This window comes from Erithacus rubecula, assembly GCF_903797595.1.
Source record: "Erithacus rubecula genome assembly, chromosome: 3".
Lineage (NCBI taxonomy): Eukaryota > Metazoa > Chordata > Aves > Passeriformes > Muscicapidae > Erithacus > Erithacus rubecula.
Genome location: NC_136689.1, coordinates 60,392,836 through 60,418,185, shown reverse-complemented (window position 1 = coordinate 60,418,185; position 25,350 = coordinate 60,392,836). Strand labels below are relative to the sequence as shown.

At 41.8% G+C, this 25,350-nt stretch overlaps 1 protein-coding gene across 1 annotated transcript in view; it reads left to right on the top strand.

Annotated features, from left to right (window-relative positions):
- The window catches only part of RNF144B (ring finger protein 144B), an 87,729-nt gene that overhangs the window by 32,470 nt on the left and 29,909 nt on the right, over positions 1-25,350 (top strand). The window lies entirely within an intron of this gene.

Sequence of the window (25,350 nt, the reverse complement as noted above, 5' to 3'; positions counted from 1 at the left end):
CTCCTTCCTAATCTTACTGACAACAAAAGAAATTACCCAAACATCAACTGTTGACTTTATGTAAAATATTACATCAAAATAATGATTCATTGGAAAAAGATTTCATACAGTAAACACACCCACAAATACCCACTGAGGTTACAAAACCAAAATGTTATCAATAAGGACAAAGGAAGTTGTTATTTTAGTTTTTGAACAGTCTTGATTCATGTTTCCTGTCATTTTGCTTGGGGAAAGAGAAACAATTATCTTTAAATAAACAATTTAACAGAACTGCCAGAAATTCTTCAAATCCTAAAGCCAGTATTATTAGGAATAAATCCAAAGCTGAAATAAGCCATGTTCTTCTGCTGTCCAAATTCAGTTTCCACATAAAATTTTGAGTGCTACATCTCACATCATGATCCGATACTATTTTTAACCCAAAGGCAAGAAGCCATTATTGCAAACCCTGTTTCTGTGGCATAGTGTTCACCATATTTGAAGAGGATCTCAGGCGGAGTTTCTTGGTTCTTACCAAGTTGTGCTCTGAGGTTTGCTCAGTAGGAAGCAGTCTATTTGTTCCAGTTTTGCCAGCCCAGAGAGGTGCTTGGTGCTTCTTTCCAGCTGAAGCCTGTGGCAGCTTGCTCCCTGGGACACCCAGAGAATGGTGAGATGCTTGTGATCACCAACAGGGGTGCTGGGGGTGTCTGGATTTTGACAGAGTTTGTTCTCTGCAAGGCTGTTGGGAAGTGCTGGTTGTCATCTTTTTGTTTATGTTGTTCAAAAAGCCATTAAGATATACAAAGCTAAAAGGTCTTAGTTTTTCCATGCAATGTTAGAAATATTCTGCAAGTATATATGATTCTTCTTCCCTTTCACTTGCCTTTTTTTCAGTATAGCAAATGTACTCTATTCATGAACCAAGACCAGAAAGACTGGAGAATGTTATGTTCAGTCTCTTCATGCTGTTAATTTCATATTTAGGAGAGTCAAATGGTTTCCCTGCCTTGCCAGGCCATGTGTTCCAGGGTTTTACCACCCTCAGTTCCTAATGTCTAATTTAAACTGACTCTCAGTGTAAAGGCATTCCCCCCTGACCTGTCACTACTCACCTTTGTAAAAGTTTGTCTCTAGCTCTGAGGTAGGTCCCTGGAAAGTGCTCCCTGGACCCTTCTCCAGGCTGAGCAGCCCCAATTCTCTCAGCCTGTCTTTGTAGGAGCTGTGCTCCAGCCTTCTGTGCTCCAGATCATCTTTGTGATCCTCCTCTGAACTGATTCCAGCAAGTCCATGGCCTTCTTGTGTGTGGGACCCGAGAGGGGCAAGCATCAACCCAGGGGGGTCTCATGAGAGCAGAGAGGGGGAGAATCCCCTCCCTCAACTCTGGTCATGGTGCTTGTTATGCAGCCCAGTTGGCTTTCTGGGCTGCAAGTGTACATTGCTGGGTCATGTCCAGCTTCTCATCTACCACACCTTCCTTGAATTTTGTGTTAATTTCCTCCTTAAACTTCATGTTCTCTCATACCTCCTTGGCAGATCTCAAGATCCTGTAAGTTTCTTCCCATCTGCCTTCCGCCGGTGGGATCTGACCTAGCTTTGCTCATTTGCTAAGTGAGAGAGGTGTCAGGACTTCTTCCTTGCAAGTAGGCCAGTTGTTTCTCCTTTTGTCTAAAGTCTCTTACTCTTCTTCTACAATGCAGCATTTCCATCCCCTGTGATTTGGGATGTTGTTTTTCTTTTTCCCAAGATATATAAATTGAAAGCATGTAGAGAGTTAGCCTGAGGATAACATAAGGAAAAATGTTGTTTAAAAAAATTTACTCACAGTCAGAGATCATTGAACAGATTTCTTCACCTTGTAAGATAGAACTCATGGAAACTAAAAATTTCAGAGTTCACACTTCAAAGCTTTGTTTATGTTGTATAATGCAAAATAATACTCTGTTGGAACAGATTTATTGATGCATTTTGCCCTGATTGTATTTTTTCATTCCCCAGGAAATGTGTATACATGTATGAAACCAAAACTTGATGTGTTAAAATTTCTTCCTGATGAGTATAGGGCAGTTAAGTGCAGCCAGGGGCTTTTCAAAGATGAAATCAAGCTTAACAAAAAGATGAGTTCATTTGTCATTTCTTCAATGACCGCAGATTGTACTGAAGCAGAAAACATCATTTGCTTGGATTTTAGCAGTGTTTGGAACACAAAAGGTTTTTTAGTATACCTCTTGCCCTTCTGCCCCGATCATTCTTGTAAAACTCACGTTTCTTTTCCTAGAGGTTGTCTCTGCCCAGCTGGGTATCTCTAATTTTAGAAGAGTCTTAAACAAATTACTAGGTCAAAAGCACCTATTTTTAATGAAGTTACCCGGCAGTTGATTGTAGCAGATACAAAAATAAACAACATTAAGTAAAGTCCTCCCAAATTATTTCAGTGCAACTAAATAAATCCTTGTGTCACTTGCAGCAAGCAAGCAATGTGCTTGGCTTTGAGTTCTCAGTCTCCTAATTTTGGGATTGTTGAATTTAACAACTGCTTGCTAGCTGGTGCATGTTAAAGGTATCCTTTCAAGGAGAATGTTGTAATTGCTGCCTGCTCTGCTCTGAGCAGAGAAGGGCAAAAAGTTTTATCACTGTCCTAACGAGAGACTGGGATGTGAAGCAATCTTGGATTTTGTTACTGCAGCTGTGATGTGATAAGAATGCTGCCAGCAAACAGTTGCACGTGTTTTAACACGTTGGTGCTTCTCATCTGGGAAGTGGTACTGTGTCCTTGTTGGATGTTGCCATTACAAAGGTGGGCAGCCCAAAGCAGCAGGGAGAAGATAGGCTCACTCAAACAGCCCTGCTGGGGTGCACTGAGAGGCTGAAATGCTTAGTAACTATTAGTTATGTTAACTGACCACATGATTACATTCCACAGAGAGAAAAGTGGATCTGGACAAACCTTTTCTTACCTGGTCTCACCATAAATGGGTGAGGTGTAAATTCTGATAGGAGACTGTAAAAGGGTTGGGGAATGGCATGGAGACCTTTCCTGGAAGTTGAGTAAGGAGGGGGAGGCTGGGAGAGAGGGACAAGTTCTTGGTTTTCCCCTATGGATATGTTTCAGCTCCATTATTTCCCTGCATAGCCAGTCCATTGGAGGAACCGCTCTCCAACCCCTCTTGGAAACTATTTCTCACCCTAAATCAACCAAAGGCAAAGTGTGTCATACTTAAATACTAAAGAAAAGTTTCAAACAAAGGTATCTATTAGCTCCACACCTGCCAGATGTCTCTGAAAGTCCTATTGTTGGCTTTTATAGCCATTAAATTAAGTGCTTCTGCTCTGTCTCATCTCTGACCTGTCCATCCTTGACTTCAGAAGTTAGTTAAAACAACAAGGTCCGGGCTGAAATGTATTATTAGGTGCTCCCTGCCACCCTCCCTCCAAATTCTACCTGTGTTTTAAACCTGCAGATAGAGTCTTATTAGGCTAAGGCAAAGCCATCACCTAGGAGACTGGCTTGGGTTGGAAGGAATAAAGCTGTCTCTTAATATTTCCAAAAAAAGCAGCTAAGAGCTTGAGACAGGACAGAAAACACAGTAGAATCAGAGACATGAAAACAGTGCACATTTTTATGTCATGACACCAATATGTTGATGACCTCCTCTGCTACAGAGGAAGCTTTCTGTGTTGGCTGCCAGGATGGTTTTCCCCTCTCAATTTTTAAACTGATGGTGATTCTGATGTCTGAAATCACTGCAATTCCAGGTACGTTACCAAAACACTTTGTTAAAAGTCAACAGAATGTGTCATTTTGGGCACACAATCAAAAGGAAGAAAAATACTTATGCATGATTGAAAGTCTGTGCCATGCTCTGAAGTTAGCTATAAGCACACTTAATAGAAAATAATTCATCTGAGCTTTAAGTTATCCCCATGCAGTCTTTATGTATCTTGTTAACAATGTGTGCTGACTTTAAGAGAGGGCAGGAGATGAGGACAACTTCAGTGTCTCCTCTTTCATTTGTATTTAGTATGGTCCCTTCAATGCTTCATAAATTACTCTTTTCACAGCTAGAGAGTATCACCTGTTACCTGATGCCCATAAGAACTGAGCAACTCCATGTCTGTATGTGTAACACAAGAATATGAGAGCAAAGAAAGCTGTTTGGTTCCATTTGATTTTTTGTCATCAGTTCACAGGTGGTGCTGGTTTGGGGGGAGCTACATGTGCTGTCCAGCTGGGGAACTGTACCTGCCTGCACAGGGTGGCCTCAGAGCCCTGGAGGTATCCCGTGTCCCTGGCTGCAGTGTCTCAGAAGCAGTGCTGTCACCTCACTGATGGTCACTGTGCAGCTGGGGAGGGACATGACTGCCTTGTGAGCCTGTGGCTGGTACGCCTCGTGTCACAGGAGAAGGTCAAGGGGCAGTGTGACAGGAGCCTGAAGGAGCTGGCTGAGGACATGCTGAGGCTGCTGCTCTGGCTGGGTGTCTGCTGCTCATCAGTGTCTTATTTATGGCAGGCTCACAGCAACGTGGCTTGTTTTCTTCTTGCAGGCTGGTTCTCCATACACTGAGTGAGCAGGAAGGAGCTAGCCTAAGCAAAAATTTCTGTAGAGCTGTTGCAGAGCTCTTTGGTTGCCAGTGGCAAAATGCCTGCTCCTGGTGGTATTGCCAGTGGAGCTCTGCCACCAGCAGGTTTTGCTATGGGGACAGGTACACTTTGTCTCTGTGCCTCCAGGTCCCAAGAAAACAAGCTGTGCTGGGATTCTGGTAACACACTGTCAAAGCCATTGGCCTGGATATTTAAACTGAAACTTCTAAGCACCTGAAACCCACCCACTGAGGTAGCAGGCTCACTTCTTATGGTTTTCTGCTGAGGCTCTATTTTATTTTTTTCCTCTAGCACAGTTCGGTATGGATCAAATACCAAAAGACAGTTAAAAGTATAAACACAGGAAAACATAGGGATATAGAAGAAATACAGAACTTATGGAAGCCATATGATTGTGTTTGGAGATGGTCCACTATGCCAACAAAACTTGATGAATATTGCATTTTGCTTTGTTGGTAGGAGCACAATGAGTGTAAGTCACCTACCACTTTTCTTTGTGTTGGAGACAAATCCACACATTTTGAGATCATAATCATAGATGTTCAGTAGACATTGTGCCATCCCACTCCCTTTTTTATGGTATAATAAAAAGCTCTTTACACTGCACCTACTATTCTTTCAAAATAATTTAACTTGATTTATTTCACTACAATAGAAAACTCCTTATAATAAAGTTTTATGTTTTAGCTAAAGGGATTAATGAAGATTTCAAGCCTGGTTTCTCAGTGAGTGACTTGCATACCAACTCAGAATTATAGAACAATAGGGTTATTTAAACAGGAAAATATGTGGTCCTGATTTTCTTGTAGCTGTACTGATTAAAGCTTGTCTGCATGCAAAATATTACATAGCTCTGTATTTTTCTGCACTGACATCTGATTTCTAGCATTGTATGACTGTCTAAATACATACATGGAATAGAGATTCCTTTTAAAACATTTGGTTTATGAAGGTACTACAGATGACTTTTGATGGTGTTATCCCCCTTTAAAATACTTCCCATTGAAGACAACTATTAATAGTCCATGATATCAGGGGTGTCACACTTGCAACTTCAGATAATATATGTATACTCCCTGTGCAAAACCCCTTCCTGTTTTGTTTTCAGCTTTGGTTATGTTACTCAGTAGTATCTATTTTTGTTGTGAAACTGTCTCTCTTAAAACTACAAATACTTTCTTTTTTTTCTTAGGGAAATGGATTATTTACATATACACTAAGTAAAATGGACAAAAACTCGCTTTTTAAAGTTAGGCTTTGATTATAAAAAGCTTGTTATAAAACCTGTTTTAATATTACACCTATGGATGGCAACTGCTTTTCAGGTTATTTATTTTTTGTTAGTTGAAAACTGCAAAACAGGGTACTGAATTTTTTTTGTTTTTCCCCTTACAAGCAAATCGTATTTCCTTATAGAGAATTACAATTAAACTGTTAGTTATATTTTAACTCAGTGTTTTCACTTGGTATTTTGTTTGTGGGATGTGAGTGATCTTTTCACTGGTCACACGATTACTTTTTTACCTATCTATGTCAAAAATTAATTAGTAATTTCAGTTAATGCAGAGTAGCTTAGTCATTTCTGAAGTATTTCAAGTCACTGCAAGGATGACACAGCCACATTAGTAATTAACTATGCCAGCCTTTATTCTTATTCTGGCTAGAAACTCAACTAAGTTTCCAGTGATACTGCATTTTTGACATCTCAAAAGCTCAGTTACTGCCCCAGCCTAGAGGTATAAAAGCATCAGTTAAAAGTATCCAAAACATTAATTGGACCCTCTCAGTTTTGTGCTTTACATCACTGCTATCCAAACAGAAAGCAAATGGGGAGAACTTAGCTTGTGTCTTGTCTGGAATTGTGTGACAATGTGAACTTCTTTTTTATTTGTTGGCTCAGAAAGGAAACCAATCAATCTGGGTTAAGAGATTCAGGGATTTGAGCTGGGTAGCAATTTTAGCATGACTCATAACACTTCACAAAATTAGCTTGCCAAGAAGATGTGCTTCTGTGAAACTGTGAAGTACCTGGGCTCGAGGTATAGCTGGAAGAGAAATCATTTTGACAGAAGAGCTCATAAAAGTCCAGCTCACGTCTTTTGGTGATGGCAATTGGTAGAATCATCAGTATTGATCATCTCAAGTCCTTATAGCCTGAGCTTCTGCACAGTGCCACATCACCTTCAGCTCCTCTTTGCTGTGGAGATCCTGGGTAAGCACAAAACTAGTGTATATAGATATATATATATATCTGAATATACTGAAGAGAAGATGGAAGCAGGGGCACAGCCAGCTGTCCACAGAGCATCAGTAAGTGATTGCCCAGCATGTAAATCCCGGCCCCACAGAAGAGGAGCACTTAGTACAAGCATATCTTAACATTTCCAGTTAATTAAATCTCTTGAGAAACATCTTTGATTTTTCTCAACAATTTTGTCATGTCTAAGGGAAAATAATTTTGTTGTAAGCAGTTTTGCACGTTTATGCAATCACATCATAACTTGCATGGAGACAGTAGGAAATGGGATAAAAATATGATGGGATGCTTGTAGCTGAAGTTTCCAGAAATTTTGTGCATTTTAATGTACTGAGTCTAGTTTTCATAGTTTAAAAGAACACCCCCCTAGGTACAAGCTGGCCTCATCATTTATCTGAAGGGAAGATGACTAATCTTGGTTGTAGTTTGTGTCTCTTCACTGGTGGAGGCTACTTCAGTGAAGCTTGTTTTTGTTTTGTTGTGCCAGCAATGAGTAAGAACCAAACCAGATGGTACTTTTGCTACTCTGGTATTGGCAGCTGCCCTGCTCTGCTTCTGAACTCAGTGCCCTGCCATTTCCCCTACACCTGCTTGAATGACTTGATTTCCTTCATCCTCCTTTCTCACCACTTTCCTCCTTGAGATAATTGCCTTTTGCTGTTCAAGTGCTCTGGTGCTGAGCACAGGGGCTGAGAACAGGAAGAGTTTCCTTGCTGAGCTTCATCTGTGGCCCTTCAAGTACTTGTGTGATGGTGGCAGAATAGCAAAGGGGGCAGCTGCAGGAGGAAAATATAGGAGCTGGAAGCAGAGGGAAGGTAGGAAAGAGAGCAGTGATAGAGGCTCAAGCTATTTCATACTAGAACAGAACATGCAGGAAAAAAATCTGACCACAGAAGGAGAATAGTTTTCTACTCTTTAAGTTTTCCAAAGAATTCCACATTTTCAGTACTGCTCTAGAGCTTAAAAAAATAGCTCTGAGCCCTCAGTGTTTCTTGAATCTTGTCTAGGATTGGCCACTGCTGAGAATATATATGTCTACTTCTGCTGGAAAATGCTCTGCCAGCTCAAGTGGCAGTATATGGGACGTGGCTCTAGTTTGCATAATCTTGTTGTAGCCCTGTTGATGAACACCATAGGGATCAACAAGATTCCACATATTGGAATAGCTATATTTTTTCTTGTTATTATTCTCTCCCTCCCTAAATATATATAAATAATACATAAATATGTATATATTTTAATATAAAATTATATAAGTTATATATATAATATAACTAAATATACAATTGTATATAACACCCAGTGTTAAATAGATAAATTCTAAGTTTGTACTTATTCTGAGAGGAAAAGAGTATATGATGGTAATTCAAGCAAAGCTGTAATATAAAGAAATAATTCAGCAAGGAGGCTGAATTAAAGTTGCACAACCTTTTTTCCCCATCTTAAATTAATCTGATGCAGTATAATTGCCTGAAAATGCCTAAAATAACTGAAAAATAACTAAAAGCTCAGCTGTGAGCTTTTATACATCCCAGAAGAAATGCTTATATGTAATTTTTCACAGGAAAGTACTGAAGGCAAAACGCCAGCAGTGATTGTATGAAATACAAAGTGAATTTATTTCACTGTAAGAAAATTGTAGATTAACATTTATACTTCCTTCCGTTTTTCTGCACCTTCTGCACTCTTGGTATGTCTATATTTCTTATCTGTGGGTGTGGTGCATTTCCTACAGCAGGAAAAGTTCTTGTGGGTTTGGTGTCATGTGGCACAATTAGATATTCTTCTGCTACTTGCTGTGAATCACACCCTTAAGTCTGGAATACAGAACTGCAGGATTCCCAACCCCTCTTGCACACAGGGACAGCATAAAGAGCGAAATTTTAGTATTGACAGAGTAAGGTGAACATCATCCTCATTAAACACTCAGATCGGAAATTACACAGGTACTTTACTTTTGTGTTTTTTTTTTATTTGTTCCCAACGTGAAGAAATCACTTTTTTGGGGGGGTGGGGGGATGACATTTTCCACAAGCAGAATCCAGCAAGGTTTCAGACAGACATCAGCAGCTGTGCAAACAGGTTAATTTTGGAGGGCTTTGATGAGTGTCACATCTGATGCTTAAAGCCGCTCCCAGTTTTACCTGGTCAGGGTAAAACCGCTCCTAGGTTTACCTGGTCAGGGCTGGGATGGGCGCTGCGGTTCAAGCTGCGCAGAGACCCAGATCAGCACGGCGGGTTGTGTGCATTGGCTGGGAGCTGCCGGGGTTTAAGGAATCACCTGCGGCGGGATGGAGTCTGGCATGGGAAGTAGGAAGTGCTGCGCTGAAGCTTCCTGTATAAATAAACGCAGCTTTCCCACCGCCGTTGCATGCGGGCGGTGACGCGCCCGGGATACGATGGCTCGGTAGCAGGGCATGGTTGGCCGGAGCGGCTCCGGGGCTGGCAGACGGCTCCTGCGGCAGCCCTGAAGGGTGTCCAGCTGCCAGGCAGCCGGAGGAGAGGCAGGGCGTGTTGGAGCGATCCCTCGCTGCGGGCTCGGGGCTCCGTGACATCCCACGGGAATGCCCCGCTGAGGAGGAGGCGCGCCGGCAGCGAGTGCCGCTCTGCTCTCCAGGTATGTTGGAATACAGCATTTGCTTCCAATGATTGGAAAAGGCTCCTCTTCTTCTCTCTCTCTTTTTTTTTTTTTTTTTTTTTTTTTTTTTTAAGGTAAGCAGTAGAACGGTTAGATAGCTAAAATAAATGTTGTCTGTGGTTTGGCCAGAATCAAACTATGCGGTGCTTAGAGCTGAGGCAGAAGGAAAGCTTGGTCTCCCGTTAAAGGCTGAAAATAGACATCGAGTACTTCCCAAAAGAGTGAAATGACTTTTTGTCAGTGTAACTTTTGGAGAAATATCTGTGCGAAGTGCTTAAAAACGCTGCACTATTAGGGGATATATTAGGATATGTGTAAAAGGCAATTGCTAAAATGGCATACTGCCAATATGTTTTAGTTTAAATGGAAGAACTTCTTTCATGCTGAAAAAATACCTGACTAAGCTGGAAGAAGCCTGAGTTTAAAATGCTGATACTTCCTCCTGCTTTAAAGGCATTTCTTCTGCCACGGTCTCATGCAGCTGGTATCAGGAAGGAAAAAAATACATTTGCCTATATTGTAAGTGTTAACTTCTAATCCGTGTTAATGTACACTTCTAATCTGCTCAGGGTTTAGGGTTACATCGTTTATGTAAGCACATACAAAATATGCCATACTTTTGTTTTCTAGTTTGCATTTGAAATTTTTTTGACACTAAGAATAGACAACTGCATTTACTGGAATGTTTGCACTGCTTTCTCATCATAAGGCTTTCTCAGTGCAAAGCAGCTTTAGTAATGAAGATGTTTCAGTCTAGTTTGTTTTAAAGCTCTGTATTTTCTGTAATATGAAAGCACTCTGCTTCCTAACTGCTTACAGCAATATCAAATGTCTTCCTTCAGAGAGCACTGTAAGTTGTAAAATATTTAGAATTCCTGTAGTGAAGAAAGCACTGCATGATGACTTTGAATCCTCTTGGTCGATAGACACTGAATGCTTTAAAGAAGTAAATTTTAGCAGAGGTTTTCACATGGGTGACTGAAATACCCCCATGCAGCTTTCCAGCTTGCCTGTGAGCAGGCAGAGCAATCTGATATGTTTGGCTGCCCTCAGCCTGAAGGGCAAGTGGTCTCACTTAAGGGCAGGCATGGGGTTTGGGATTCCAGTATTTACAGAAACAGACGTTTCAGAATCCTGTTCTTAAGTATTTTTCAAAACAAATGTGTTGTCCTGATTCTTGTCCGTATAGGACTTGTCCTTGCATGAATGTGAGTGGGTGTTTGAATTGTTGCTTTAACATGAAAGTGACCGAAACCCTTCCATCAATGAATGTAAGCTGTTTTGGAGAAAGTACTGCACATTGATAAGGGCATGGCTGCAGCTATGCTGCTGGAAGTAATGCTTTAGGTTATGGTTTGAGAAGTGTGTGTTTGCAGAGTGTCTGAAGCTGAAGTAAAATGGAGTTATTCTTTCCAATTAAACCAGATCTGCTCTAGAGCCAAGCCAGTATGATGAGAATCAGACTCCTTTTCTCCCATGTATCTTACTGCCTGATGGGGGTATTTCACACAAAGTCCTGTCTGCTCACACAAGGACACAGAAACCTCCCTAGGCTTCATGTGGAACTAGCATTTGGCAACCTGGAATAGTGTCTGTTCCCCATGCTGAGGTATATTATGCTTGTACCTCGCTGGTGGTCGTGGGCTTCTTTCCTGCAGATTTTGGTGACTCTGTTTGTGTGTTAGTATGCCTTGGGGCAAAAGTTAGTGATATAAATAGCACATAATATGGAGTTTTTTTTCTCTCCAGATAGGTTCTTGGATTGCACTCTATTCTATAAACACAAGCTTTGTAGAAATAAATAGTGTGGAAGTGGTTGCCTGGCCTTCCCCTTTTGGTGGAAGAAAATATGTCCTTGTCCATATTATTATTGAGTTTAAAACACAACTGTGAGAAGCAGCAAGCCACTCCACAAGGAAACAAGCAATGCTAATGCTTAACCTGGTTTGCAGCTCATTAGTATACCTCTGATAATATCTGTGGTGTGAGCCCAAGCCCTGTGCCTGCAGCTCACCCTGTTCAGACCTTTCAGTGGTGAGACCCAGTGGGGTGTGTTGCTTTGATGTAGCTTAAAGAACTGCTACAGACTGGCTGTCCCTCTTCTGGAGTGGGGAGTTTTCTTGAATGTGCCTGAAACTTCACAGTGCCTATAGGTTGTACGTATCAGATCCATAAATATCTCCTGGGCTAGTAGTACTGTGATATCTGAGACCATAATTACAGCTCTGAGCCCATGGATATCTCAGGCACACATGAACAAAATACTGTGGCAAGCTGCCAGTGTCGCTGTGAGCTGAGTCCATCAGACCTCCTTGCATGTCCTAAAGCAGACCTTGCCTTCAGTGTCATGAGGCTGAAAGTGATTCTAGAGCTGTGCTTTTTCTCTGGTACTTGCCCAGAGCTGGGTGCAGTTCCCTTCTCTTCCTCTGGTTTCTCCATGCCAAAGCAGAGCCCAGTTTAATGCACTTCACAAATTGTCTTCTTTGCCCTTACATTCATTCCATTTGGAAACTAATCTTTTGGTTTGCAAAAGGAAACACTGAACAAAACAAGAAAGAACAGATCCAGAGGGAAAGACAGCAATGATACTAAGCTCAGCCCCTGTATTATGTATTTCTGCTGAAGCATAGCTGGGTTTCAGTGCTAGACTATGAGCCTTCTCACTTGACAGAAGCACAGGTCTGAGGGCCATCGTGCACTGCAAATTTACCTAGTCTTGGACAAACATTTACAGAAATGCTTGTGCCAAATAACTTTGTGCTGATCAGTAAGAAAACAGTGTTCAGTAATCGTTCTGTGTCTCTTCTAAATGGTTCCAGCTCAGTGGGAACTGAGTGGGCTTTACATCCATAAAGTAGGTCACTGCTAGGAGATACTAAAACACTAAAAAAAAGAAAGAGTGTTTCAAATTACAAAGGTCCTTATCCTTCCCTTCCTGCTGAAGTAGGAGTTTTCCAACTCCTAGTCTTCCAGGAGGAGCAGAGGTGCCAAGTAGAAATTTCCAGGCTTGAGAGCATAACTAGGTTAACTACATTGCAAACACACTTCCAAATAAAAAATGTAGCTATGTGGAAAACCACTTTGTTTTTGGAGTTTCCTAGATCTCTTTGCATGTATTGGTACTTGTGCACAATTACATATGTGTTTCTCCTTCCTAGTTTCTTTTACTCTGTTATAATAATGAAAAAATGTAATGAGTTGACCAAGATCTGGGTGGTTTTTTTTCTTGTATTTTTGGGGGACTCTGCTCAGCCTGCAGGAGAAAACCCATAGTATGTAGTTAGAAAGGTCACCAGTTTGTCTTCTGCTTTGAGTATCCTTGATTTCTGCAAGTACAATTCCAGCTTTGGTGGAGTTTGGGCTAACTTAGCTATGGGACCTACAAGCATCCTTGCTCCTTCTGTGTGAGTCAGTATCTCTGGAGTGCCAAAACCAGCCAGCACCAGGCACAACAATTTGGGGCACATGAATCTGACTTTTGGGTCCATGCACACAAGAACAAATTCCCTGCATGGGGTTTCTTCCTGTGGATTTCCTGAGATTGTTGTAGACACAGCCATCATGGGTACTTGTTATACATGATTTTTGTTGCAAGGAGAGACAGGAATCATGGAATGGCTTGGGTTGAAAGGGACCTTGAAGACAGACCATCTAGTTTCAACCTACCTGCCATGGGCAAGGAACACCTCACCTTCCTCTTGACCAGGTTGTTCACAGGCCTATCCAACCTGGCCTTCCAAGAATTAGACATCCACAGCTTCTCTAGGCAGTCTGTTCCCTCTGAGGAAAGAACTTATTCCTAGCATCTAATGTAAATCTCCCCTCTTCTAGTTCAAAACCATTCAGCTTGTTCTATCAGTATCTGCCTGTGTAAAAATTACTTTTCCTTTTTTTATAGACCCCTTTTAGGTGCTAGAATGCCACACCAATGTGTTCCTGGAGCCTTCCTCTCTCCAGGCAGAACAATCCCAGTTCTCTCAGCCTGTCTCTGGAGGAGAGTTGCTCCAGACCTCTGATCATCTTTGTGGCCCTTTTCTAGTCGTGCTCTCACAGGGCCACGTGTTTGCTGTGCTGAGGACCCCAGGGCTGGATTCAGAATTCCAGGTGGGGCCTCAGCAGAGTAGAAGGTCAGAATCTCCTCCCTTGATCTTCTGCCCACATTGCTTTTCATGCAGCCCGGGGTGTGATTGGCATTTTGGACTGCAAGCACTGATGCTGTTGACTCATGTCCAAGTTTTCATCCACAAGAACCCCAAAGTCTTTTTTGTCAGAGCAGCTCTCAATGAGTTCTTCTCACATTCTGTACCTGTGTCTGGGATTGCCCTGAACCAGGTGCAGCAACTTGCACTTGGACTTGTCAAACCATTTAGTTCTTAAGCACCCACTTCTCTAGTTTGTCCAGATACTGGGTAGGAGACAGAATACAGAATCACTTTCTATTAGAAGGAAAAATTACCATTTTACTGCCATGTTCATGCTTCTGCCCTTTAATTGAGACTGTCAGTATTTGTGTCTGTTGCAGGCTTTTCTGCCTTTTGCTTTGTTGTAAAAAGGAGAAGAGGATGGAAAGTTTAAGACATGAGTCATTACTCAAGGAGTGGACATTGTCTGGGTATCTGACAGAGGCTTTGATGCTCATGTTTGGTTATACAAACTTGAATTTTCAGATACAAAACTAGCAGATCTGAAAACGTTTATGTGTTCTATGTATTTGCAAAAAGGAAATGTCACTGGAACAGAAGAGCTGTATCTGTTTGCAGGAACTGGAAAGATTCCTTTGAGGCTGCCTCTGCTTACACTCTTCTGTATTGTATGTTGCTGTGGCATGGGGGGGGATTTCTTTGCACATGTGTAGCTGCAAATAATTCAAAATTACACATTGTAAATCCCCATGTGCATAGAAGGAAAAACATATTTCATGACAATCAGCATCTAGGCTAATCCTTTGCATGCAAAGAAAATTCCAGAACTAAGTAGAAGCAGTGACACGCAGGCTGGCACTGGCTATGTCTGAGCAGTAGATGGGAGAGTTCATGTGTCCTGCCTGTGATTAATTTTTGAAGCATTCTGATGGAGGTGGGGAGATGATGAAGGAAAACAAGTTAGTCTTCCCCCTTCCCCCTCCTTTCCAAAAAAAAAAAGGTTATGAAGCTGTAGTCATTGGGGAAATCAAGCTGATCCTGTGAGCTGTTTACCACTGCATTCACTGGAACATTTTTCACAGCAGTAGGCGCACTGCCAACCACTGGTACTGGAACTCTTCCCCATGGGGTTTACCTATTTTAGGGCTGAGATAACATCCACGGGGCCAGCAATAACTTGCTTGCTGAAATTTTTCACAATGGAGAAGATGCAATCTTGCACCCTCTTGACCTCTCCACGGTTGCACTCATGGTTTCAGTGCTGGGGACTCTTCATCACAGTTTCCATAGAAAATCTGTGGGAAAGGCGTCATGCTCTTTGCCAGGAGTGAATTATGTACATGTACATAATTTAGACAATACTACTATGAGGAATGTATTTTTTGGATTGGTCAATGTTTTTGTTGCAAATACCCAAGCAGTGTGCATGGCTTGAGCAATTTCAATCCCCTTGTTAACTTTGCTTATCCTATTTTGGGAGGATGGACCAACAAATTAAGGAAACACACTTGTAAAGAGTAGAGAAAAAGTCAAGAATTCTTGTCTTTTCTCCACATTCCACAAAAATGAGGACAAAATGCCCATTTTTCCTATGGTCATTAGTTATCACGGTCATGATTAGAAGACCAGCTGGCAGAAAGTTTCTAGAAAGGTCTCTCTAAGACTGTCATCCTATAATATAACAAATCTATGACTTCTTTTCAGTTCTACTTACTCATTTTTCTGAGAGTTTGGGAGGTGGGGCAGCTTCTATCAAAGATAAGCTCCCAGTTGCTTATCTTTGCACACATAATGCACAGGTCCGTTGAAAAACACTCCTTTGGAAACACTCCTGTTGGCAGGACTTTTCATGGATCATGTGGAGACTAGCCAGTTGTTACCAGATGCTGAGGCACTTGAGGTGAAATCTCATATGTTTACAGGTTGCCATTCTCCGTTGTAATTATTTTTGTAATGAATGTTGAAATTTGGAGTTGAAGTGAGGGAGTGATGAAAACAAACCTCTAAATGCTTTTCATGGACACTTCTGGTTTATTACAGGTCTTATACTAACATCTGGATTTCTAAGTAGTTGCATCGAGCCCCTGAGAAACTGACTGTGTTCCCTGTGCTTGGCACACAGGCAAAATCTCCTTGTGAATCCTTGGAGCCTGAAGCACAGAGACAGAAGGGGGATGTGTAAAATAGGGTGGGAGGGGGCAGGGCAGCAATGAGACAACATTGTGTTGTGTGATAGACAGTGTCATCAGTTAAACAGCTTTTTTACTCAGGTTTAAGAAAATGTCATGTTTGTCTTACACTGTTAATAAAATGCAGAGCAGAATAGATAGTGTGTGTTAAAAATGTTTATTTATAAAAATGGGAATAGACAGTTGTTTTAAAAATGTATGACTGTTAAAGTTAGTCAAGAGTGTAAGACTTGTAGTAGTAGTTGAAGGTGTTTTTGCTATTCCAGCAAATGTTCATGTTCAGTAACATGTACATGAGGCCTATCAGAGGTTAGAGGTGCCCCAAATTCAAAGCCTGGGCACATGGGGCTCTTCCACACTGGAGCAGTAGGCAATATGGGAGGAATTACTTGCAGCAGAATTCCTCCCAGGATCTCTCACAGCATGCCTGGCTCTTACCTTTTCCCATCTTGGGGAAGAGGGAGATGAAATGTGAATACTGAGAGCACAAGCAGAGAGATGCTCAATCAGGGGATTGTTACTGGCATTTACTTCTCCTTTTTGCCTCTGCGGATCTGGCCAGAGCTGGAACTTGTCCTTTCCTCATCTCCAGTTGCCCTTGGAAGGACTCACTGAGGAGCTGGCAGGGGAGTGGTTTAGGTATACATTCTGACTGGTTTAATTACCAGTTATGAAAAGCAGTAGTAATAGTTATTTCAGTAAATGTGTTTAGTTTCAAAACAGCCTCATGTCCGGCTCCAAACCTCTTCTTGCCAAATTTCAGCAAGTCAGTAGCTGTTCATGTTGTTTTCTTAATGTGGCAAAGGCTTATGTTAGAGATAGTGACTTCCCCAAGGTCTGATCCTGAGATTTGTCTCCCAGTCTTTGATTCACTGACTGTCCTTGTAGCTAAGACTTGAAAGTTTCCACTGGGTAAGCTTTCTAGTCATTGAGATAGATTTGGATCAAGGGCAGTTTTCAGTGTTTTAATTGTTTTAATTTTGGTTACATCGAATAACATATTTACTGTTTAACAATCAGCAATGTATTTGATTGAAAGATTACATAGGGGCAGATTAAAATATTATATGTACTATTTTTGTTCACTGAACAGTCACACAAAAATTATTATAGAAGGAAAATCAACTTATTCTGTTATTTCTGTTGATGTAAATCTAAAATTGTTAAAAGTGCTTTTCAATGCTTGCAGTGAAAAAAGTCTGTAGGGCCATATTCTTGCAAGTTTGCACTTTCTGTGGCTTGACAAGATGAAATGACAGAGGTGTTAAAGGTACCTTCTTCTTGCAAGCGCTGAAAGAAAAATTCTCAGGTCACCCCTTCTGAAAATAAATACACGGTAATTTTTTTTCAATAGATGGCTTTCAGTACATTTTGCAGAATTCAGTGAAGGATCAGTTTCCTTGTTCCTGTCAGTTGAGTTGTTCCTTGGCTTCTGGCAAGCTCTGCATGCTTCTCTTGACGTCACAAAGTTTCTTGCTGGCCCTTTGGAGGCATGTGGCTTTGTGTCACATCTTTGTTTGCCTTGATCTGCTTGCCTTGCAGCCAGGACACTGCTTGCTCCAGACACAGTTTTGGCAATCTCTAGCCAGGGGACCCCGAGAGCCCAATTAGTTTCTTGTTAGAAGAAGAGTGCAAACTGCAATCACATGAAGCTGGTCCCTCTGTTTTCCACTGCTTTCACTTTAACAGTGTGTGTTTGCAAATATCTCCTAAAAGTTCTTGTTTTAGAACAGGCCAATGTTGCAAATATCTTCTGAACACACCCTATCTAAACTGTAAATGATCCAGCTCAGAGATTTAACACATCCCAAGGTTCTGTTATCCAGTCAACAAAAACAAACATTTTTTTCTGTGTCAAAGGCAAATTGTTACATCTGACTTCCTATTCCTGTTTCAGCAGAGACAGTTAGCCAAGATATCAACCCATTTGACCTCCCAAAAACTCAATTCCTTTTACTTAGTAAATGCCACAGTTACCAAAAGCCTTCATGTGGTCTGAAAGAAAGATCTATCATTTGTCATTTTGAAGAATGTGTTTTTATTTAATAGTGTTATATTACCTCTTGTCAACAGGATGTTAAAAGTAAAGTGCACCAAACTAGTTTGGGTGGAAATTCCTTGCAGCTTAGCATTAACATATGTTGCATAGTGTCATTAAGAACAGAGGATGTTATTTAGAAAAGCTTTAGATTTTAATCTCAGACCTGGTAACCAGTACTTGGAATTCCACTTGGTATAATTTTGTTGTTTGAATATGTTCTGGAAATATTTGGAAATGTTTGATGCCAAAACACTCCAGTTCTCTTGTCTGACCTCACTTTGTTTCACCACATTTTGTGCTGATCAGCTTTGCTGAGCACTGTGACTGGGATGAGCATAAAACCTTAGGAGAATCCTGCTGTTGACCTCTTGCAGGAGCAGATCATGTCACCATAAATAAGCCTGTGCCTGGGGCCAGCACCATCTCACTGCTCAGGCACAGTAAGCCTGGTACATCTGGGTCACCCCAAGACTGGAAGCTACAGGCCTGCCCAGGACTCACATCCAGCAGATGTGGGGCAGGAAGCTGTGGCTCTCCAGCCTGCCAGTGTTGATAGAGCTGTGTCCTGAACTTTGATGTGTCCTGGCTTCAAGCACAGAACTGAGTGAAAGTGGTGGCTTCTGCAGTAAGGTCTGACCTCGTCCCATGCAGAATGGATTGCTCGCATCCTCATGGATGGGATTCAATCAGTATTGCCATTGTGTGGCTCCTGTCAGTTTTGGAAAGAGTCGAATACCATATTTTGATTTTGCATTTCAGTTTAGTAACAGGGTTATTTCTCTTTTAGTTGTCATGTTTTTACCTTTAAGGGATCCAGAAGTGCTTTTCCTATCTCCCTTCAGCTATGAGTGGCAGCATTTATTTCACCATTAGCTCATAATTTCCTGTTCTTGGACTCTCTTGCTTTTTGAGAGTGGAATGGGGAAAACCCCACTTTTCTCCCCCTCTTGCCTGTTTTCAAGCAGCGTTGCAAGGAAATCTGTAAAGAATTCCCATAATTGCAGAGTCACATCTGTTTCAGAAAAAAATAAATTCTGCTATATTCAGTTAATATCCGTGGTCTTCTTGCAAAAAAACCCATCTCCCCGAGGACATATTGACATGGGGTCACAAGAAGTTGCTGTGGAGAACTGGTGTTCTAAATATTCATACCTCACAGAATTAAAGTGAAGTAGACAAGTTATCCAATAACTGTACTCTCAAAGCCTTGTGGAGACTGATATATATATATGTGTCTTAGTGGTGTTTTTGTTTGTTAGAATGTTTTGGAATGATTAAGTGCATGTGACATTTGGGAAGCTGTTCAATGTGTATTTTAAATATCCCAAACTGCTGGTATAAAAATTCCTGGCAGAAATCTGGATCATATTCTGAATTACTGTAGTCAGTCCCTTAACTTTTTTTTTTTTTTTTTTGTGCAAGAGGCTTTCCACTCACTGCATTCCTATAAAAGTATTTGATATATTTATTTTTTGGTTGCTAGTATGATATGAAAATACCCCATATAGCTACTGCTTCTTGAACAGCAGCTCAAAGTTTTGGGATTTTTTCCCCAGGCATTCCAATGGAAATAAGTGAGAGAAACTGCCTCTGGTGTGTTCTCATATACCAGCACATTTACCTAGGCTGCATGTCCTTTAAACAAGTTTTCTGACAATAAAAATTTTACAGTGTAGAAAGCTGTCATGAAATGTTACACATCTGACTTTTCTTAAGCCTTGCTCAAAGAGAACAGATATTGAAATGCTTTTATTCTCTCTAGTGCTTCAGTTTGGTAGCATATTATGGTAATCCAGAAATGGGTACTCTTCTTGCATGCATGTAATCAAGTGCTTGCTGTTTTAAGGCTCAGAAGTAATACAGTAATTCTGAATATATTAAAAATGTGTTTAAAATGAGATCTTCTATTTGTGGATCTGGTTGCTTTTTTTTTTTTTTTTTTTTTTTTTTTTTGAGACCATGATTTCAGAAAATCTAAGTACTTGTTTAACTTCTTAATAACCTCGTTGCAATAAAGCAGAATATTCAGTCTTTGATACACAGGAGCACTTAAACATATGATTAAATGTCATTCTTGAAGATGAAGGCTTATTTAAATTGGGGCTTTAATCATATGTTTTACAGCCTAACTGGATCACTGCCTGATAAGTAATGCTGTATGGACTGGATAGGTGGCTCTGTGGAGGCAGTGCATATCTTAAGGAGAAATTATTGCACCGTGGGTTAGTGGTCTGTCTGTAAGACCACAGAAGCTTCAGTGTACTTGACTTGGACTAATTCTCTGAGCAGAAATGCTGAGTTTAAAAAAGCTGTCTTTGTAATGAATTTTGAATGACATTATCTTGAGGGATTTGGGGCAGCTAAGGACTTGTAACCAAAACTGGCAATGATGACATTTCACTGAAATTGATAGAAATGTGGGCTTCTGACAATTGTCTTCACAAGTCCTAATTTCATATATTGTAATTTGACCCCATTATCTTAATACTGCTCTGTTATATTTTTTTGATCTCTCTGTAATTGCCCTTTTCCCCCAAGGGCGTGATTTTTAGCATTGGTTTTCAACACTCATGTTTTTCAGGCAGTTTTCTCTTTTTATTTTTTAATGAGGGAACCTTAGTTACAGGAAACAACAGAATCCTGAGTGAACAATGTCAAACCAGGTTTTTGTATGGCACTGAAGTAATTTCATAATGGGTGGAGTACTTGAAAAATTTCTGAGGCATGAGAAACAACTTGCAGTGCTTGCAAATGTTTCTCCAAGAGTTTAGCAAATACCTGGTACACTAAATAGGAGTGTAACACACATGCTGTGAGTTTGTTTTGATGCTAAGTTTGGTGGGGGGTTTTTTTGTTTGTTTGTTTGTGGGTTTTTTGTTGGATAAACATGGTGAGACTGAAAAGAGGTATAAGGATACATGTGTGTCTAATATCTAATGCAGCACTTTCCTCTTTAAAAAAAAAAAAAAAAAAAAGAAAAAAAAACAAGTCCACATGCCTGAGTGCTGGTTTATAGGTGTACTGGGGCAGAGGGGCCTCTCAGGTCTAACCCTGCCCACAGGATGGACCTGCCATCCCAAGGGGAAAACATATTAAGGACCCTTTTTGTTCCATTGCTGTTTCCTGGAGCAGTGTGTTTAATACTTGTGCATTTCTTGGCTTCCTTTAAATTCTAATTGCAGGTAAAAGCATACAGCTTGATGAACTTCAGCAGAATTGTTTATAAACACAAGACTTGAAGTAGCTTCTCCAAGAGGTCTGCTTTTACCATTGGATGCAGCATGTAAAAAAATGAAAGCAGAATTTGTGGTGCTGAACATACTCCATTCATTCTCCTCCAGCTTCAGTGCAGGAGGGTTTAATATTCTATGTGATGTTTCTAAGTGGTGAAAGTCACATTCAGACACTTTTTTTTTTACTAAATACAGTGAGTTGGTTGCAGGCATGCCGACAATGTCCTGATGTTGCAGGTCAGGAAACTGCCTGGCTTGTTTTCTCTATGGCATACACAGAGTAACTTCTGTTCTTTGGTAGTAGTCATGGTTTGAGGCAGCTGGACAGACTCAAGTGAGCCTTTGTGTGACTCTAACAAGATGTTACCTTAAAATTCCCGCTTCCAGGGAAAGTTTCAGCAGTATGTTGCATCGATTTTTGATACCTCTGTGGAGCTGGGGTGGCTTGACCTTGGTTGTCTCCCAGACACCCACCCATCTGCTCTGTGACCCTCATCACAGGGAGTTTGGGACTCTAATGCCAGGCTTTGCAGTGGGTACCTGTCTAGAAGTAGGCATTGCAGACACTTGCTGTTAGGAAGTCATTTTCAAGGTTAGACATCAGACACTGCTGTCAGGAGGCCCTGAAGGCAGACAAGTTCTGCATTCCTTCCTCCAGTGCTTTACTTCTGCCTTTAATATTTCATTCAAAATCTCCATGCTTTGGTGTTAGTGTTTCTGCTTGTACTCACCCTTTTCAGCTCTTTCTGCTTTGAGCACTCTTTAATGTTTTCTTGCTTACGGGCAGTGTTGAGATGTTTCAGGGCTACAAGAAAGCACAAAGCTTTGTCACCTCGCAGAGACAAAGTGAAAGTGTCCACTTTCACTTTGGCAGATGAGTGAAATGGAAACGGTGACAGGTCTGAGTGCTTGGCAAGCTGTGGCCCTGGTGACCCTGCAGTTCACACCCCACCAGGGCTGGCTCTCCATAACTCCCTCACATTTGTTCAGACTTGCTGGTCCTGCCTTATCCTGTGGCATTAGGGACACAGCCAGGGAAGTATGAGTCTTCTTATGAGGTGAGCAGCGTACAATTTGAGGAAAGATGTCAAATTTCCTGGAAATCCTGTGCAGTGTGAAAGGAGTGTCATCTCTGTGTGTGCGTGTACATCGCTGATAGAAGTAGACAAAAAAAGTGGATCTTCAGAATTCCTGAGTGTTCACGGATCATGGGGTCAGTTTGACCCTTCCCAGCCATGACTCATGCTGTATATTTCAGTATATTCAAACCAGTATATTTCTCTGGATTAGAATGCCCTCAAGAAACATTTATCTGTATTCCATAACATCTCGTTGAGCCTGTGCTGCTGTTCAGTGGAGTTTTTTTTTGTGGAGTTAAGATGCTGCATTACAGTTTCAGTGACACAATTCTTGCTTTCTTTAGCAGGTCATTTGTGCTTGTAAGCACGAAAGGGAAGGTTTTAATGCTTCACAATATGTTGAACTTGTATGAGTGTCCACTGTTTTCCAGAAACTTACAATTTGCTCTTATTTCTGATCACGTTTGTTCATATAACCAAATATGGAATGGTCTTTTACTTTTTGTTCCAACTCATTCTTCAGTGACTCCCTCTTCCCCTGAACAACACATACAGTCAAGATGCTTTATTTTCAATCTAACCTACTGGCAACTCACTTGTAATTACAATAGGAATTTTAATGGATGGATGTGTAATTAAGTAATGACAGTTGCTCTGAATTTTTATGGCTTTCACTTTGCTTCACTTATCCCACAGACTGAGGTGGAGCTTCATGGCTTCCCTGCAGCACCTGGAAAAGTCAGTTCTGCTAGGTTGATAAAGTTGAGGAGATAGTTGGAGAGCTTGAGAGAGGACAATACATATTTGAAGTGTTGGGGAAGAGCAGGAGGGGCAGAGGCTGGGAACTGGAGGAAGATGTCTTTCTTTCCCCACTGATCTGATGTGATGGTGATGAGAGTGAACCTGCCCTGCAGAGGGGATTTCAGAGCCCAGCTGCTGTGGGATGGGGCTCCCTTGGGCAGGCAGGTGTTCAGCGCTGACAGGATGGCTGTGCCTGTGCCAGCCTGACCTGGAGAGCTGCTCATGGACAGGCTGGCCTCCCAAGCTGACCCTGGCAGGAGTGCTCTTCCTGCCAGCCACAGTGTTTCCTTCAAGGGCTGAGCAGGCAGGACATGGAGCTGTCTCCGTGTTCCCTGATCCTGTTCACTTTGTTTGATGAACTCTGATGGAATTAATGGGCTGTGGTGAGGTGAGCCAGCCTGGGCTGTCTGGGGCTGGATCCCTGGATGTGCCAGGCTTGCTTGGTTTTGTCTCCTGGAGATTCCCACAGGGTGCTCTGCCTATTTTAGGGAGAACCTCAGCTGTGCTCTGGCATCATGGTGTGAGGGAAGGATGGATGTGTGCAGGGACAGGGAGCAAAACTGAATTTAGCCTACAGTCTTCAGGGACAAGGGTTATCATCAATGACAATGGGGTATCATAATGAGTCCCTACAGCCATCACACTGTGGCATTAGGTTGCTACTAGCACAGTGTGGTGTATCAGGAACCTGCTCTTCACTGTTATGCTGAGTGCTGGATTTAGGCCATCTAAAATTAGCCTCTAGCCCTAAACCTGTATCTTCCTACAGCTGCCCTAATGCTACCTGCATGCAGGGTCATAACCCTTCTAGTTACAAGAAGAGCACTGACTTTTGAAACAGCTGTACCCATTTTATATCCATTCTCACATCCTGAAATATTCCTACCTGTTCTTTTGTGCATCCATCCTTTTAGCATTGCTGCCTTTTACTGTATAAACGAAGAAACTTCAGATCATGCAGGGTGATGGTGAGGAGCTCACCTGTACAGATGCAGCTGCCTTTGAAAAGCAGCCCGAGTAAACGTGTTACAGTTCTCCTAAATACTGAGATAACGTCTAGCACAAAGGTTTAAATAACAGGTAGTTCTTGATCTGCCATAGCATCTCCAGTGACTCAGTGTTCCCCCCTCCCACCCCACTGCAGTAATTACAGAAGATTGTTGCAGTTCCTGACTCGGAGGGAGGCTTCCTCCTAAGGCTTCTGGCCGTGCTGGAGCTCCAGCTCTGCAGCTGTATGGAGCAAATTGTGAGGGGAATCATGGTAGCAGGCCCCAGGACTGCAACAAGAATAATGTGGGAATAGCATATGTTATGAACTAGTGATGGCAAGCCATAAAAAGAGAGTTTGCTTTGGATTTGTGGTCAGGAATTTGGTTGCCAGAATCTTGGCCATGATGCTCATATCTCTTAAAATTGCGTGCTTACAAGAAAGACATTCCAAGCTACAAATCTGATGGCTTCTCTGCCAGGCTAGCTAAGAAACTGCCAAGTGTTAAAATTAAAAAGGGGTAAATGTTCTCTGACCCAGATTTGTTGTTGTTTTGTGGCTTTTGAAGAGAATGTGTCTTCCTTGTGGGAGCACAGGGCGTGAAGCTTTGGGGACAGGCCTGGGGATGGGCTCAGCTGTGAGTAAGGTTATGAGGTGGGAGCTGCAGGGAAAGGTTCCACAAACTCCATGATCCCCATGATTCTCCCCCTAGGGAGGAATTCAGCAGGCACTGTCACATGTGCACTGATGGTCTGCAGCTGCCTTGGCCACTCTGGCGGGCACAGAATGGCAGCAGGGACGTGCTGCCAAATGTGACCTGACAGCCCTGCCCACAGGGTGCTCAGGGCTGCAGGGGAGGCCAGCACAAGAGGACCAAAGGGCTCAGGTCTCTGGTTTGCTTCATGAGATGTCGGACCTGACAGGCACATCCATAGGTCTTGCTTGGTTTCGTGTTCATGCAGCCTTCTTTTGTGATGCAGCTCTTCAGATTTAGTGGAGCTGCACTCCTGGTGCTGCTGCAAGCAGCTGTGCACAGCTGGCCATTAGTTCTCTGCTTGTAAATATGTGTGAAGGTTGTCTTGTCATCAGCGAAGTGTATTCAGAGGGAGGTCTGTGGAAGTTGGGCCAAGTCTCTTAGAGGTGGGGATAGATTTTCCTGTGCCTTAAATACTGCAGTAAACCCCACTGTCTCTGCTGAGGTAAGAAAAATCTACAAATAGGCTTTGCATTGTTTCAGCTTAGGCACAAGGATATTATCTTTAATTCCTTTTTCAGTGTTACTGTGTAAGAATGAGGATCTTGAGATTTTTTTTATGATTATGGCACAGTATTTTCAAGTGCTTAGGCCAGAAAGCATTATATGCAGGCATGACATTTCATTTGTTGCTCATCAAAGAAGA